The sequence below is a fragment of the Arvicanthis niloticus genome, chromosome 3, assembly GCF_011762505.2.
Source record: "Arvicanthis niloticus isolate mArvNil1 chromosome 3, mArvNil1.pat.X, whole genome shotgun sequence".
Lineage (NCBI taxonomy): Eukaryota > Metazoa > Chordata > Mammalia > Rodentia > Muridae > Arvicanthis > Arvicanthis niloticus.
This window is the reverse complement of record NC_047660.1, coordinates 77,945,309-77,960,449: the sequence shown is the minus strand read 5'-3', so window position 1 is coordinate 77,960,449 and position 15,141 is coordinate 77,945,309. Positions and strand designations below refer to the sequence as shown.

Below are 15,141 nucleotides of genomic sequence, written 5' to 3'. Positions count from 1 at the left end.
CACTGCTTGAATCAAAGCATGCGTGTGCAGTGTCCATCCGAGGCAGCTGCTATGGTTATTGCCCCATTTGACAGATGCAGAAGCCAAAACACAGACAAGATCAAGGGAGCCCTCCCTGTCCCATGGCTGGCTCTAGGCTCAGAGTCCACATAATCTCCAGAGTAGGAGGCTGGGGGAGCGAGGCATCAGCCATACAGCACTGCATGGGGGACGTCACAGATGAAGAGGTGAGGCCAGGTCAAAACTAATATCACATACAACCACGGCAGCCACGCTTCTCAGCCCAGATTCAGGTCTAGCCTTGTGTGGCATCAGTACAGACTAAAAATGAGCTACAATTCGCTTCTCCAGGAAGCTAGTCTGGCTTCTCTTTTCAATGTTAACTGCAAGACTACTGCCCCTCCTTACCTCCTAAGACCCGGCATTTAAGGCACCCTGTTCTCTGCACACAGCATGGATGCCTCTCCCCATCTCAGGAAAAACAGGCGTCAAGCAGGCACACTGTTGTAGTGAGCTCCCTATTTTGTAGAGGAGCCAGCTTCCCGCTGCCCAGGTGAACACTGACCACAGCTTTGTCAAGGTTGGGGAGCCAGGCTGTTTGACAGAACAGTGTGCTGGCTAAGAGGTCCCCGCTGAGACCTCGATCTTGGGCTATGACACCCAGCTGCACAGCTTTGGGAAAGTCCAGCTCCCTCTGAGCTTTCCCTCTCTTACCTGTGAGACTGGTCTTGTCAGTAATGAGATCTTCTGACCTATTAGGAGGGCTTGGGATTAAGATATCTTGTAGCTACTCTAATGGGTCAGAACTGATGGCAGCCACAGACTCCATGGTGACGATCATGACACCTCTGGAATATACAGCCACTCCCAGGGTGATCATCAGGGGCCAGAGAGAAATTCTCACACAGCCTCACAGGAGGGGCTCAGTAACCGGCAGCCCTCCTTTTATTTATACATTTTAAGAGCCTTGCTTTCCTCCGGGTTGTGACATTTTCAACATTTCAATCCTTCCCAGCATATGGTGGAAATTTCATTACTGCAGCTTTAGGTACAGGGAAAATGCCAACCACTGTGTGGGAAGAGAGGCTCTTCAATACTTCAGACACTGGCTAAGCAGACCTCTCTGTGCACAGCTCCAGGGGGCGGCCAAGGAGCTCAGCAGCCTCTATTCCAAGGGAGACCCCAGAACCACAGCACCCACACAACTCAGGGCAAATAATACCATGACAGGGGGCTGAGCAGGGAAATACAGCAGAGCCCTGTTGGATCTCAGACACTAAGCCTGTTTTTTCAAACCAGGTAGCCACACCCCCCTGCACACAGACTGGTCACCAATGGACTGGCCATACATACTGATGCCTATCTGCAGGAGCAGCCACCACAGTCTCCAGTTTGGAAGACTGCAGATAGGAGGAGGGAGGAAGGAGCCCAGGAGGAGAGAGGAGGACCCACTGGCTTACACCTGGGTGGTCTACAAAGACTCCCCAGAGGAAAAGGGTGGAGAGGATGGAGGGGGCCTTTCTGTAATAATGAAACACTAGAATCTGAACCAGACAGCTGCTTGGGCCACAGTATCTGCTGCAGCCTGCCCCACTTCCCTCGACAGACACCAACAGGCACCCCACTGAGGCTGTTGCCTGAACACTACCAGCTAACAGATTTCCAGGTGCAGGGCTTTCTCACCTGGGGATGTTACCTTTACATCAAAGAAGAGCATTGATGGACGGACTTCCTGCCTCCTTTTCCCATCCTTGCCTCCTGGCCTGGGCATCAGAGAGCCTGGCAACAAACCTGCTGTGAAATCACCTCCTCCCCTTCTCTCAGAAGAAGAGCCCCTAACTTCTGTCTTCTGTGCTGTTGTCTGTTTGTCTGTCCATGACATTAATAACTCTTTGAATAAACTTCTTAGCCCTAACATTCTGTCTCTGCATCCCTTTGAGCCTCACCTCAGAGACTTTGCGAGTTCTGGGGGAGAAAAGATGAACACAGGGTGAAATGGATGTGCAGGCTTCAGGGGTGCCCCTGAGTAAGGGAGCCTAGTCCTCAGAAGCCACGAGCACTGCTGTCACCTTGTAAGGCTGACAGAATTGATCATTTGCGCAATTGACGCAATTGGGTGGCTCGCTAGTACCAAATGTACGTCTTGGCAAGCTACAGTAGAAGCTTCCAGTCCTCAGAGCAAGGGAAATGAGGGTGGTGAAGGCAAAGAGGAGACTCAGGGAGTCCAGTGAGGGCAGAAGGATGGAGCGTGCTCACTCATGAGGACCAGCAAGTTCTACCAAGCAGAGAACCTCAGGCAAGGTCCTTCTCAGTCTCACTACTGCATGAACGGCCTTTTCCCTTTTCCTCGAGGGGTCATTCAGAGGAGAGAAGAGGAAGATGGAGGAATGGGCTCTTGTTGTCAGGGCTGCATTGACAGATGGGAGGTCAGCCTCAGTCCTAGTAGAATATAATGTACATTATGTTGGCAAATAATCTTGTGCTGTTGTGAGAAGCTGGTTCTAGAATCGGGCTTGCCCACTCCTGCATCAGAACCCAGGGACTATTTATGTCCTCTGGAGCTTTCTGTCCTGGGGCAAGCTGCTCCTCACCCCACTGCCCCTGTTAACAAAGAAAGAAAAACAAGTGACCAAGTCCACTGTGACCTTGAGAAGAGCTAGATGGGAAACTGTAATATAAAACGCCTACTGTGGGAAAGACGACCTAGAAGCTCGTCCCTGGACAGGATGCTCTGCCCGGCTCCAAGCTCTCCCTAGAACAGCTAGGCAGTTTTAGCAGGATTTCCTAATCAGTTTTTGTAACACAATGATTTTTTGTTTGTTTTTTTTAAGAGTCATTTATTTTATGTGCCTTGGTGGTTTGCCTGCATGCATGTCCGTGTGAGGGCGCTAGATCCCCTGGAGCTGGAGTTACAGACAGTTGTGAGCTGTCATTGTGGGTGCTGGGAATTGAATCCCATCCTCTGGAAGAGCAGCCAGTGCTCTTAACCTCTGAGCACATCTCCAGCCCTGATGATGTTACCTTTATCCGCTACCATTTATTCTTTTACCCACCCACACAATGCTCTGTTTGGGACTGTATACCAGTAACTCTGGCTGGCTGCCCCTGTCAGGTGACACCAGCCAACTCTGGATATTTTGAACACAGGATTTGATGATGTCTCTCTGTCTATCCATGGCTATTCTCTACCTGCTGCTTGTGATCTGGTCTTTCATATTTGTTTGCTATATACTTAATAAACTCACTCCTTCAAAACCAAAAGCACAGCTATAATGGACCATCTCCAGGACCATATAGAGCATCTGGCCAGGAGAGTTGAGGCCAGTTACAGCTCACTGGCTCCAACTGGTAGAAATTAAAGGGGTGGGAGAGGCTATAATTCCAGTCTCTGTAAGGCCCGCTGTAAAAGGCTTAAAGGAAGCATTTGTGGGGCCTCCATTGCCAATGGGAACCCAATCCCCACTATCCCTCCACCTTAGACAGAACTGGGAGAGAGTCTGAGCACCTCTTATATTTACAAGAGGCCTGCCAGACTCCATCCTACCAGCGTGTCCAATAGAACACAGTCAGGCTGGGTTACTTTATAGAAACTTGAGGACTCTACAGGCCTAAGAACTCGGTTCCTGGAGAAGGATGTAACTCCGCTCTGTAGCCCTCTGAATGAAAATGAGGACATGACTGCTCCAAGGTGTGTTTGACGAGAAGAATTTTGTTGTAGATACAGGGAGGAGAAGAGCCAGAGGCATCTAGAGGAGCCCAGACTGAACAGGGCCAGCAGAATAGACCAGGTCATGGGAGGGGGGTAGGGAGAGAAGAGGGGTAGGGGTGGGGCAAGAGTACCAAGAGAGCATGTGGAAACCAGGAGAACCTGTGCCTAAAATGACTAGATTATATAGGAAACGAAAAGTTGGGGGAGGGAAGAGAAGCCCAGCCACTGGGGGGGGGGGAGAGGTTTAGGGTAAGGGGTGGGGTGAGAAGTGCTAGGGAGGAGCCACTGGCACTGAGTGAGAGTTGTCCTGGGTTCCTTTGGGACACCCGCCCCTCAGAGCACACTTAATTCCAAGCACGGAAGTAAGGACCATGGCCTTGAGCTTAATCCATACCTGGATATGTGGGGCCATTGAGCCCTGGCCTGTGGCGCCTGGCCATCCATTTCACAGATAGCAATATAAAGGCTATCCAGAGCAAGGAGGGCAGAACTGCAGAGCGCAGATCCCAGTTATTGCTAAGACAGGGCTCTCCCTCCTGGATGGCTCTATTCTAGATAGAATAAGAGGCTTTCCTCAGAATGTACTCCATGGACTACATCACCCTCAAGAACACCCACACCCAGTGTAAATGTCAGCTCATTTCTGTTTTCTTGGGGGGTGGGGGGAGGAGGTACAGCTTTCTCTGGCCTCCAGTACAGTGTGTATTTTCATCCTACAAAGTATCTTAAGGAAAATATTCATTCAGGTATCGTTGTATGGCATGCTGTGTCTCCCTCATCCCATGCAGAGCAGGGAGGCCTCCCTCCCCAGAAGGGACAGTGTACCACGTGTCTCTGCTCTGCTTTTCTGGGACCAAGTACTAACTCACGTCTGATCACATCTCCTTCAAGTTCAGAGATTGCGTGCGACTATCAAAGTCCCAGAGCCTGGGAACCATGGGTGGGGAAAAATGACAAATGCCAAGGCAATCTCTCTGCAGTCTTGCACTGACATCTATTCTAAAGGCAGGCTGTGATCAGGCTGCTGAGTTCAACGGGGTTTTTCGTTGCTCTGATAGCCTGTGCTGTTTAACATTGAAGTGGAATGCTTTGAGGGAGGAGCCTGTCTGCTGCTGGGGCTGCAAGGCTAAATTCCTCTCCTGCCAGTGCTGGCTACCCACCTGACTGGTACACATGTGAAGCACATGCAGGTGGGCTTCCCACCCAGAGCCTCCATACAGAACCACAAATAGCCCAATCACTCATCCACTCACATGTTTATTAATTGCACAGTTTATATTAAGCTGCTGAAATATGTTGCATGCTAGTGTCTGGTTAAACATGATGCCAGAGGTAGGCTCTGAGGCGATTCCACTCATGTTCTTATAGTAACAGCAGGACTGAGTTGCCCTGTGCAGGGAAACTATGTGTGGGCTCAGAGATGCAACAGCAGCCAGCAGCATCAGCAACATGGGGGTTACAAGGCAGGAACTGCTAGGAATGTCCAGTTTCTTGTCTTTACTCAGTTATTTGTGAATTGCTTTCGCCACGGTGCCTCCTTCCCTCCTTCCTTTGGATTAAATATGCATCATGTCCTACAGAGGATTCTGGGAATGCAAATGAAATCCTGGAGGAAACAAGCCAGAAACTAGATTGTTATGCCATAATATGAGTATCTGAGCAAGTACAAGGCATGATGGGAATTCAGAAGCAGTCACTCCCCTACTCCCACTGAATATCTTGGAGGGCTTTATCAGCAGATGATGCTGAGAGTTCCTTCTGCCCAGCTGAGTGCTTGCACACTCTAGACCACAAGGGAGGCCGCTGTGGTGCAGTGCAGGCCTATATGTTTTGCCTAGATCAATACAGACTCTTGGACCCTCCTCTAGTTGCCTCAAATCTTTGGGCCTCTCCATGCTCCGTACAGAGCCTGGCACTGCTCAGAATCTAAAATGAAGAGCTCAGGACTCATGCTATCACATGCCTGTTGCTATTTAGCTGCAGTACAATGCTAGAGTTGAGGAGCCCATTTACCTGCCCCTGAATGCCAGGCACAGGGACCCCGTAGAGCTCATCCTGCCCCCACAAGAATGTCCTTGTCTTGCAAAAACAACTTTCATCTGAGTTAGAGGAAGGGAAAAAAACTAGGGTGGAATCCAAGGTCGATGTTGAAATGTGCGGTGGAGTTTGCCTTGTATTCCTCTCTGTGGCATCTTGTTGCAGTGCAACTTGGAAATGAAAGTCAGGCATAGAATACACTGATAAAAGCGACACGATTGTTATGACTAACAAAGTATTTGGCTATCAAATGAAACTTTGGTTCCAAACCAATTATCGATAAAAAAAAAATATTGACAACGACTCATTTTCTACTTGTTACTTTCTCTGTTGTTTAAATGGAATAATGGAAGGGAAATTGGCGTGGACTTATGCTTATTAAAGAGTGTCTGCTTCTTGAGGTTAAGTATTCAGGGTAGATTTGCTGTGTGACTCTGAAAACGTGTTTCTACCTCTCGGTTCAATCCGCTCTATAGAGCAGGGCTAGCATCACTACACTATGGGGTAAAGGAAACAAAGCAAGACCGTGTTTTCTGAAGTACCTTTGATCTCTTCGGTCAGCCTGTTTTAATTTGCAGTCCCTTCGGAACCACTCAGCATTGGGTGCCCTGATAAAAGTAGGACACGGAGTGAGATGAGGGGCTATATCCTGCCACCGTGAGCTCACAGGGACACCCAGTACCAAAGACTGGAGAAATGGTCGCTCTTACTGAGGGCCCAAAGGAAGACTAAGGAAGTTTCAGTAGCAAGCTCTCTCTACCTCCCACATCCAAGGCTTGTGCAGTTTTTGAAGGGCTCGGAGTTTCTTCCTGGGCTGGGGATGAAAGGAACAATAAGGAGGTTTACCTTCAAAAGCCCACCCTGGCTCCTATGGCCGCCTCCCTCGACTGTGGGCACTCCTGTGAATTATGCATGAGGTTCTGGTGGGAGCTGTGTGCTTTTTCAAATATTTCTCTAATTGATGAGTGGGGCTTTGATGAATGTCTGTAGAAGCCGGAGCATCTGATCACAGGAATTCTGTCTTGTTCCTCCTTGACAGATGTTTATTTGACATAAAGGGGGTGCAAGGTCCAAGGAGCGGCTTCTCTTTATTGTAAACAGAAATCCTACGGTCTTGTTCCTAAATCCTAACAAGGACCATTCTCTGAGGTCTGATAACCGCCATCAGTCAGATGAACCGGCCGCAGGCAGAAAGCTCAAATGTGCAGCCCTCACGTAGGCTGAGGCCTCCTTTTATCCAGAGTGTTCTTCTGTCTATTGAGAAATACTTTCTGGACTTCATCTATAGAGACAGAACCAGGATACACAGGTGTCAGAATGAATACCAAAGCAGGGGCCAAGGGACCATGCATCTCCCTCTACCCATGGCCCAGCACTGGGACACTGGAGTGGGTAGAGAGGTGGGCACTGTCGCTGAGGCCTTGAAAGGCCCTGTGAGTGGCACCCTGGTTCTCAGTATGATGTGTGGATAATTTTCTAGTTTCTCTTTCCAAATGGCAGAGCTGCACATCTCAGTCCAACATCAGAAGTCTTCTCCCTCTCACTCCAACTCATCTCTCTCCTCCTGCCACTCCCTCCCACCCAGGACCCCCAAGTCTCAGTCTCCTTGGTGCCCTATCCATTACTTTTACAAGGCATAATCTTTCCATGAAGCCTTACTGGTACTCCATATCGTAACATGGCACTGTTGTAGTTGTCGGATCTGGCATTTAATGTGCTATGTTAGTCTCATCCAAGTCATACATTAACAGTGCACGACATTAGGGCTAGGATAAGAGATTGATTGGGTTTTTGCTACTACCCCTCACTTCAGGACATAAGGCTAACATGCACGTGCATGAACACACACACACACACACACACACACACACACACACATACACACACACTATTATTTATTAAGTTGCTGGAGTATATAGTTCATGTGTACTTGCCAAAAAAATTCTCCCTGTGAGTCTCTTTTCTCTGGCTTCCTGCTTTTCGGCTGAGGGACGTCTGCCAGTACACTGTCCCTATGTGATGTCCACCCTACATATCCAGTGTGGAATGGGGAATGAGATGTGCAAAGACTTAAATCTTTGCATTGTTTAGTTTCCATTGTCAACTGGTCACAAACATAGGGTCACCTTGTAAGAGGGAAACTCAACTGAAGAATTGCCTAGATCAGACTGGCCTGTGGGCACATCTGTGTGTGGGGGGGGGGGTGGGGGTGTTCTTGATTTATAATTGATACAGAAGGGTCCAGCCCGCCATGGGCAGTGTTAGCCTTAGGAAGGTGGTTCTGGGATGTATTTAGAAAGTCAGCTGAGCAAATTAGAAGAGCACACCAGTAAGCAGAAATCCCCTGAGGTTTCTGCTTTAAGCTCCTGCCTTGGTCCTGCCTTGGCCTCCTTCAGTGATGGACTGTAAGCTATGAAATAAAGAAAGCTATTTCTTCTCTAGTTGCTTCTGGTCATAGCATTTCCCACAGCAACAGAAGGCAAGCTAGAAAATGGCCTCCTTCATTTTGCTTTGAGATTCACCATGCATAGGGAATGTTGGCGTGTGTTGGGGCCTGCATGCTGGAGTTTAAGGTCATAATGGTGCCTCTAACATGGTATGAGTTGTGCTAAGGTCTGGGGGCCTGTTCCACCAGTCATAGGAGAGTGAAAAGAGATACCACAGTTAATAGCTCTCCAGATGCCAAAGTCACAGAGCCCGTAGATATTAAAGGACACTGAGGACAATCTGCAAATGGCTCTTGTATAGAGACATTTGATAACTTAAATGAAACAGAGCACTTATTTTAGAAACGTATTAAAAACTCTCTTAGGAAAATAATAGACACTCTGAATAGCTCTACATTTATTAAAGAAAGAGCTTCGAGTTTAAAAAGAAAATCTCCCAGAAAGGAAAACTCTAGGTCACAATGGTTGCATGGACATATTCTGTCAAACATGGAAGGAAGAAATAACACCAATTCTGTATAACTGCTTCCAGACACGGAAGAGGGAAGAGTTCACAACACATCTTATAAGGCTACTGTTATCCCAAAGTCAAAACCATGTAAAAAAAATCATACAAGAAGCAGAAATTCTAAGCAAATATTTCTCATGAACACAAATAGACACTTATAAAGTTACTAAACTGGATTTTAAAAAGCCAATGCTCTACAATTCATGTATAAGAAAGAAGCAAAATCGGGGTGATCATAACAATTTGGGGATTAAGGAATCTGGAGGCATTGCACTACCCGGTTTTAAAGCTTCTGCATGCAGGATCCAAGAGTGTTGGAATTGGTGAAGTGGGCAACTGGGGGGTGGGGAGTGGGGGCACAACAGACTCCCAGATGCAGACAGATGCAGAGAAGGCAGCATAGCATGATTTTTGGCAAACTCATTGAAAATGAGATTATCTTTTTACCAAACACCACCTGAGATGATAAAAGATCTATAGCCAAATAACATCAGACATGGGAAATAAAAACTTCTCACACCTTTCACAAAACCAACTGTAGATCTGTCTGGAAAGGTACAACTGGTGGGATAAACAGGAGCGACTGATGGGATATACATGGTGAAACATTCACGAGGCATCTTGAGGCAAGTGGTTTTTAGATGTCACAGCTGTGGCATGGTTCACAGGAAGAACGAGTCCATAGATGAAACTATATCAGAATAAGAACTGTTTCCCCGTGAGAAATACCACTGAGAATGGAAAGACAGTTCATGGCCTGAAAGAGAATGTTTATTAACCACACACCCAATGAAGTGCTAGTGTCTGATACAGACAAAAATTGTTCAAATTCAACAGAAGAAAATCAAAGAACCTAATAGCCAAATGGGCAAAGCAATCTGAACAGATGCTTCCTTAAAGATATACAGGTTATAAAGTTCATGGAATTCAAAACAGAATAAACTATTTTAAGATTCCCTGAGAAAGTGTTAGAATGGTGTTCTGGTTTCTTTTCTGTTGCAGTGATAAAATACCCCAACAAAAAGCAATCTAGTGGAGGAAGAGGTTACTTTAGCTCTCAATTCAAGGTTATAGTTCATCATAGTAGGAAGTCAAGGAAGCAGGAACTTAAAAAAAAAACAAAAAAACAAACAAACAAAAAAAACAGCTGCTTACACGGTCAAGAGCCGAGAGACATGAAAGCACCTCTCAGCTTGCCCAATCTTCTGTCTAGTCCAGTGCCCAAGACCAGGAAATGGTGCTGCTCACTTTTGGACTGGGCCTGTACAGATCAGTGAACATGTAACCAACACAATGCCCGCTCTACCCACTCCAGGATGTATCCACAGGCCAACCTGATCTAGAGAGTTCTTTACTGAGACTCCCTACACAGGTAATTTAAGGTCAAGTCTAGTTGACAAACTAACCATTACAGATAAACTACATACATACATACATACATACATACAATTTCTTAAAATTAAAAAATCTAGTGATTGCATGAAGCAACTGGAACTCCATGTTGTTGTGATTATACAGACTAGAAACACTGCATCTTCAGGAGTGAGTGAGACAGTCAGATGTGGGGGTCTGTAGCCAAGTCACATGACTGAGGAGAATTCAGTCAATAACCCTCACCTGCCAAATGGATCTAACTCTAAGACTGTCTTCAGAGAGTCAGAAGCAGGATGAAGTTAGATAGCCAGCATAAATAATCCCTGCTATGGCTCCAGGAGCTGCAGTAGAGGGGTGTGGGGCACTGGGGGGACAGGAGGAACAGGAAGAGAGCTCATTATCCCTTGGACAAGTGTCCACTTTCTCCTGTTGTCATAAATGATGACAATCTTCCCAAATCGGTGTGGTCTTTCTTCATTCTCTGTGCCCACCTGACGACCCCTGACAAGGTTGTCAGAGACCTTTACCTAAAATTCAAGACAGGTCCTCCCCGACTCATGCTGTCTGATGACTTCTGCTTCTCGAAAGAGTACATCCCCAGCTGTGCCAGACCCCCCAGCTCACCTCTCTGTGTTCCAACTCCCTGTACTTCTCACCAAATGTACCACACTTCTGCCTGTCCCTCGGCCTTTGACCCAGTCATGTTCTCTGTCAAGAGAGTTCCTGCTCTCCAAGTCTCTGCCAACCTTTCCCACCCTTAGCTTCTCCATCCGCCTCCTTTGCCCCCGTTAACCTGTGTTCTCCTTCCTTGCTTTTCCTTGTTCCTCAGCATGCTTGCTCCCTGCAAGTGAGTACCTATGCACCTTGCTGGGTGCTCATCCCAGCCCTAGGCACTGCCTGACACATGGAGACGCTCCTTGAAAGAAATGAGCAAACTTAGAGCCATCATAGATGATAGCCCATCCTGTGTTCATTCTTTGCTGGAGAACCATCAAATACCTTTGGTGACCTTCACCTCCAGCCATTTTTAGGGTGTCATACTGACATGTGCACCTGTCACACTATTCTGGAATGGTCTTGGCTCATAATGTTTTTTTTTTTTTTTCCTTCTACTTTGGAGACAGGGCTCATCCAAGCATCCAGGATGACTTTAAAGTCTCTATAGCCAAGGAAAATCCTGAATTTCTAATCTTCTTGCCTCTACCACCCAAGTTCTGAGATTATAAGCATGCACCACTATACCTTGTTTGTATGGTACTGGGGGTTTGAACCTGGGACCTCATGCATGCTAGACAAGTACTCTACAGACTGAGCCACAACTCCACCCTGCCCACAGTGCTTTTGAATGATCTTTCCCATGTCTTGCCAGACATTCAAAATAGGGCTAAAGAAGACATGGAGCCAGCCAGAGCCTTGTGAAGGGAACCCTGGAGACACCAGAGGCACTGGAGCCAACGGAGGCACTGGAAGCTCTGGAGGCACTGGAGACACTGGGAGTCACAATTGTGCTTATGGCACTTGATGCTTTAGTCTGGAGTTTGCAGGGTCCTGGTAATCAGCAGGGAAGGTGTGTGACACCACAGCTCCAGAGATGCCAGAGCAGCCACACAGAGCTTTGTTCCAGACTCAAAGATCCTGTCTGCCGAGCCTAGCTGGTCTGATAGGAAGACCATAGGGGTCCACTGTTACTGAAATGGTAGAGTTCAGGCTCCCAGCTTTTAAATCAGATGACTCTTTCAATTATCGGCTCCCCTGGGATGTCTTAAATAGCTTCTCGTTTTACTGAGTTTCAGCAGAGGAGGGAGTGAGAAACAGGCCATACCTCAAGTAGAGCCAAGAGAAGAGGAGTCCACATGCAACAGGGAGGTGGGAGCTCTGGACCAGGTAGAGGTGTGGGCATCATGTGGGAATGGACAGCATGCCAGTAGGAGCAGCCTGGTGTTCTAGACTCGGTGGCACCTTCCTTTCTGAGAACATATCCTTCCAGAGCCCTTGAGGGCAGTGCACAGGCTCTTGCTGGCTTCTGTCTTTCTTGGTTATTTCTTAGAGAGGTGCAAGCTTTCAGTCAGGTTCATACAAAGTCTGAGCAAAGCCAGCTCAGTGTGTGACAGTGATTGATCCTGCTCCATGCTCACGCTTCAGCCATCTTTTAACAGGTAAGAGGGAGGGACTCGGCAACGACCCCCAGTGCTTTTCTCACAGCAGACTTCCAGGGCTGAAGAAGTAGCTCCTGGGAGCCTCCCTGGCTCAGCTTCGGACAATAGAACAGGAAATCACATCATTTCTCTTCACTGGCTGCCTGAGTTTTCATGAGCCATGGTGTTTTCATGAGCTGTGGTGTCACAACCCTGAGTTCAAATCCTGCTGGACCCCATCCAAGCTTCACAACTTGAGCTAGCTTGTGCGGCTAGTCAGAACTGCAGTGTGAATCTGCAAATGACAGGCAGTATCTTAGTCCTGAGCTTAACCAGTGGGTGTTCAGAGTAATGCCCACGCATTGCTCCTAACAGCAGAGCTACCACTTCTGGGCAAGAGGGGTAGCTGTTCCAAGGTCATGAGGCTTTTCTAGGAGTTGTGGCCACCTCCATGTCACTCAGCCAGCAGCAAAGCCACCAGAGCCACAGATTCTTGGTGAAGCAATCTGGAGTGAAGTGTTGTCTTGTCTACCAGTATGAGGAGATCCCCCCCCTGGACTGGGCTTCAGGCTAGGGACTACGCAGGCTTCTGTGAAGCCTACCTACAGAGCCCACAGTCCCAAACAGGAAGGGAAGGTCTGACAGGGAGACAGCAGTGTTTGCCAACAAGTCTGAAAGCAGGAATTTTCACTGGAGAATGAATGTTTAAAAGTTAGTGGAAGCATTTCTGAGGCAAGTATGTGACCCTGTTAATCTATCACCACCAAGGGGGAGGGAATAGTCTATGACAGGCAGCTAGAGGGGTTCTCCTAGGACCCTGAGCTAGTAACAGAGTAACATTGACCCTGTTTTCCTGGTCTGCACCAGAGGCCCATTGCCAAGTCTGTTCATCCCTCAGCGACAGGGTGAGGGTAAAGAAGACTTAGGATACAGATGGTCACCTCTGGGCTGAAGAACTCTCTCCAGTGACAGAATTCGGAGGAGCAGCCACTGAGCTTGGATTCTGATGACAACACTGGCTTCACAGTCTAGCTGTGTGATTCTGAGTAGCAAAAGGACCTTCTTAGTTTTCTGTTTCCTTGCTGGCAGAGAGCAAACGGCATGATGGTGCCCACCTGAGACAACTGTCCTGTAACTCAGCAGCATATAGTCCACAACAGTACTTCACCCAGTGGCTCAGTTTAGAAGTTTAAAATACCTCACCTGCTCACATGGCAGGGAGACAATAGCCCAGCAGGCACAGCAGTGGATCCCCCTCCCACTAGAGCAGGGTGGCATCAAATGAGGAGCTCACCTTGACCCTGAAGATGTCTTTTCTTTTTTTTCCTTTTTCTTTCTTTCTTTCTTTCTTTCTTTCTTTCTTTCTTTCTTTCTTTCTTTCTTTTTTTTTGTCTTCTTTGTGGATGGTCAGCATTTACCAACATGGCTGCCAGGACTACTTCACAGAGAGTGCAGAAAGGAACACAGAGCTTGGCTGCTTTGTGAAACCGGAGCCCTCCCCAAGCCTCAGGCCAGGCATGACTTAATGAAATCCTGTTTACCCCTGGCCAGAGCAGCAGCTTTCAAGATTTTCTTGAAAACACAACCCAGATGGCCCAGGCACTCACTTCCTGTGCAGCAGGAGCGAGGTGCACGTCCCTCCCAGGTGGCTGCCCCATGCCAGGGACACTCAGGGCCTCATGGCTCAGAGGAGCTTACTCCTTGCCTTGTTCCCAGCTGGCAATGCTGTCAACCCTGATTCTGGGGGCCATAGAGAGGCTTCATGTGGCAGCAGCCCTTGGGTATAGGGAAGCTAGCTTTAGACCCCCATGGCAGAGGCAGACTCGCAAAGTGAGCAGGTCCTTGGATCTTCACACTTTCCCTTCTCCAGAGTGAGGGGGTGGGAGGGAGTGGAGGAGCAGAGGGTCATGTGACTTCTTGGCCTCCCTAGTCATGCATACCAGTTCCAGGAACAAAACTTTCTGTTTCTGGATAACCCTTTGCCACTACTTCCTGGGGAAAAGCAGTCTGATTTAGCACTGGAAGGAACATAGAACACAGGGAAAAAACCAAAACCAAAACCAAGGATCGCTTAGGACAACAGCTCCACAAGCTGTATGCTAGGACTCACCAAGAGATCCTCAAGGAATGGGCTCATAGTAGGTGTTCAGTGGCTGTCACGCCCCCTTCCACTTTCCTCCTCAAATTTGTTAGAAAAATGGAGCTTTATTTTATTTAAAAGCAAAAAAAAATAATAAATAAATAAATAAATAAATAAATAAATAAATAAAAATAAAAACCTACAAGCTGTTTTCCAAGGCAGTTAAAGAAGTGTAATCAGTCGCATGGTGTCAAGCGACAGATGGAAAGGGGAACCGGGAAAGAACAAAGAATGGAAAGTCTCAGGCAGAAATGTTAGCACTGTAAGCAAGCAAAGCCATTACCTTCTCCAGGCTTCTTGTCATCAAGGGAACACACTGTGCAAGGACTGGAAGGGACTTGGCTGAGGTCAGGATGGATGAAACATCACAGGAAACTTCCTCTGGTTTGCAGAAAGGGGCCCAAGGAACAGGAGGTTTTCCAGAGTCACTTGAAGGGCCAAGAGCGGGTAGCAGCTTCAGATACATGTGATCTGGAACCAGCAGTGTTTAGGAGAAAGAAAATCAGCTGAGGCAATTGTACATCCTGTGAGGGGACAATGACACAAGGAGCTTGGTTTTTTCTCCCTTCCTCCCTCTCTCTCTCCCTCCTTCCCTCCCTCCCTTGTTTTCTTTCCATAGGTCTGTCAGCTGTGTGTGTGTTTGTGTTCCTATGTATGTGGGCAAATGAAGGGACACACAGGCATGCAGATGTGTGTGTGTTCCTATGTATGTGGGCAAATGGAGGGACACACAGGTGTGCAGATGTGTGTGGAGGCTCAAGATCAAGGCTGGGCGGCTTCCTTAATCACTT

General features: G+C 47.7%; 1 long non-coding RNA gene across 4 annotated transcripts in view; it reads right to left on the bottom strand.

Moving 5' to 3' along the window:
• The window catches only part of LOC143441753 (uncharacterized), a 29,152-nt gene extending 15,086 nt beyond the window's left edge, over window positions 1-14,066 (bottom strand). For 3 of the 4 annotated variants that reach the window (XR_013109415.1, XR_013109418.1, XR_013109416.1), the window contains exon 1: window positions 11,898-14,066. This is a non-coding gene — a long non-coding RNA (uncharacterized LOC143441753). The remainder of the gene's footprint in view (window positions 1-11,897) is intronic. The other variant, XR_013109417.1, reaches the window with a different exon arrangement.
• Between the last annotated feature and the right edge of the window lie 1,075 nt (window positions 14,067-15,141).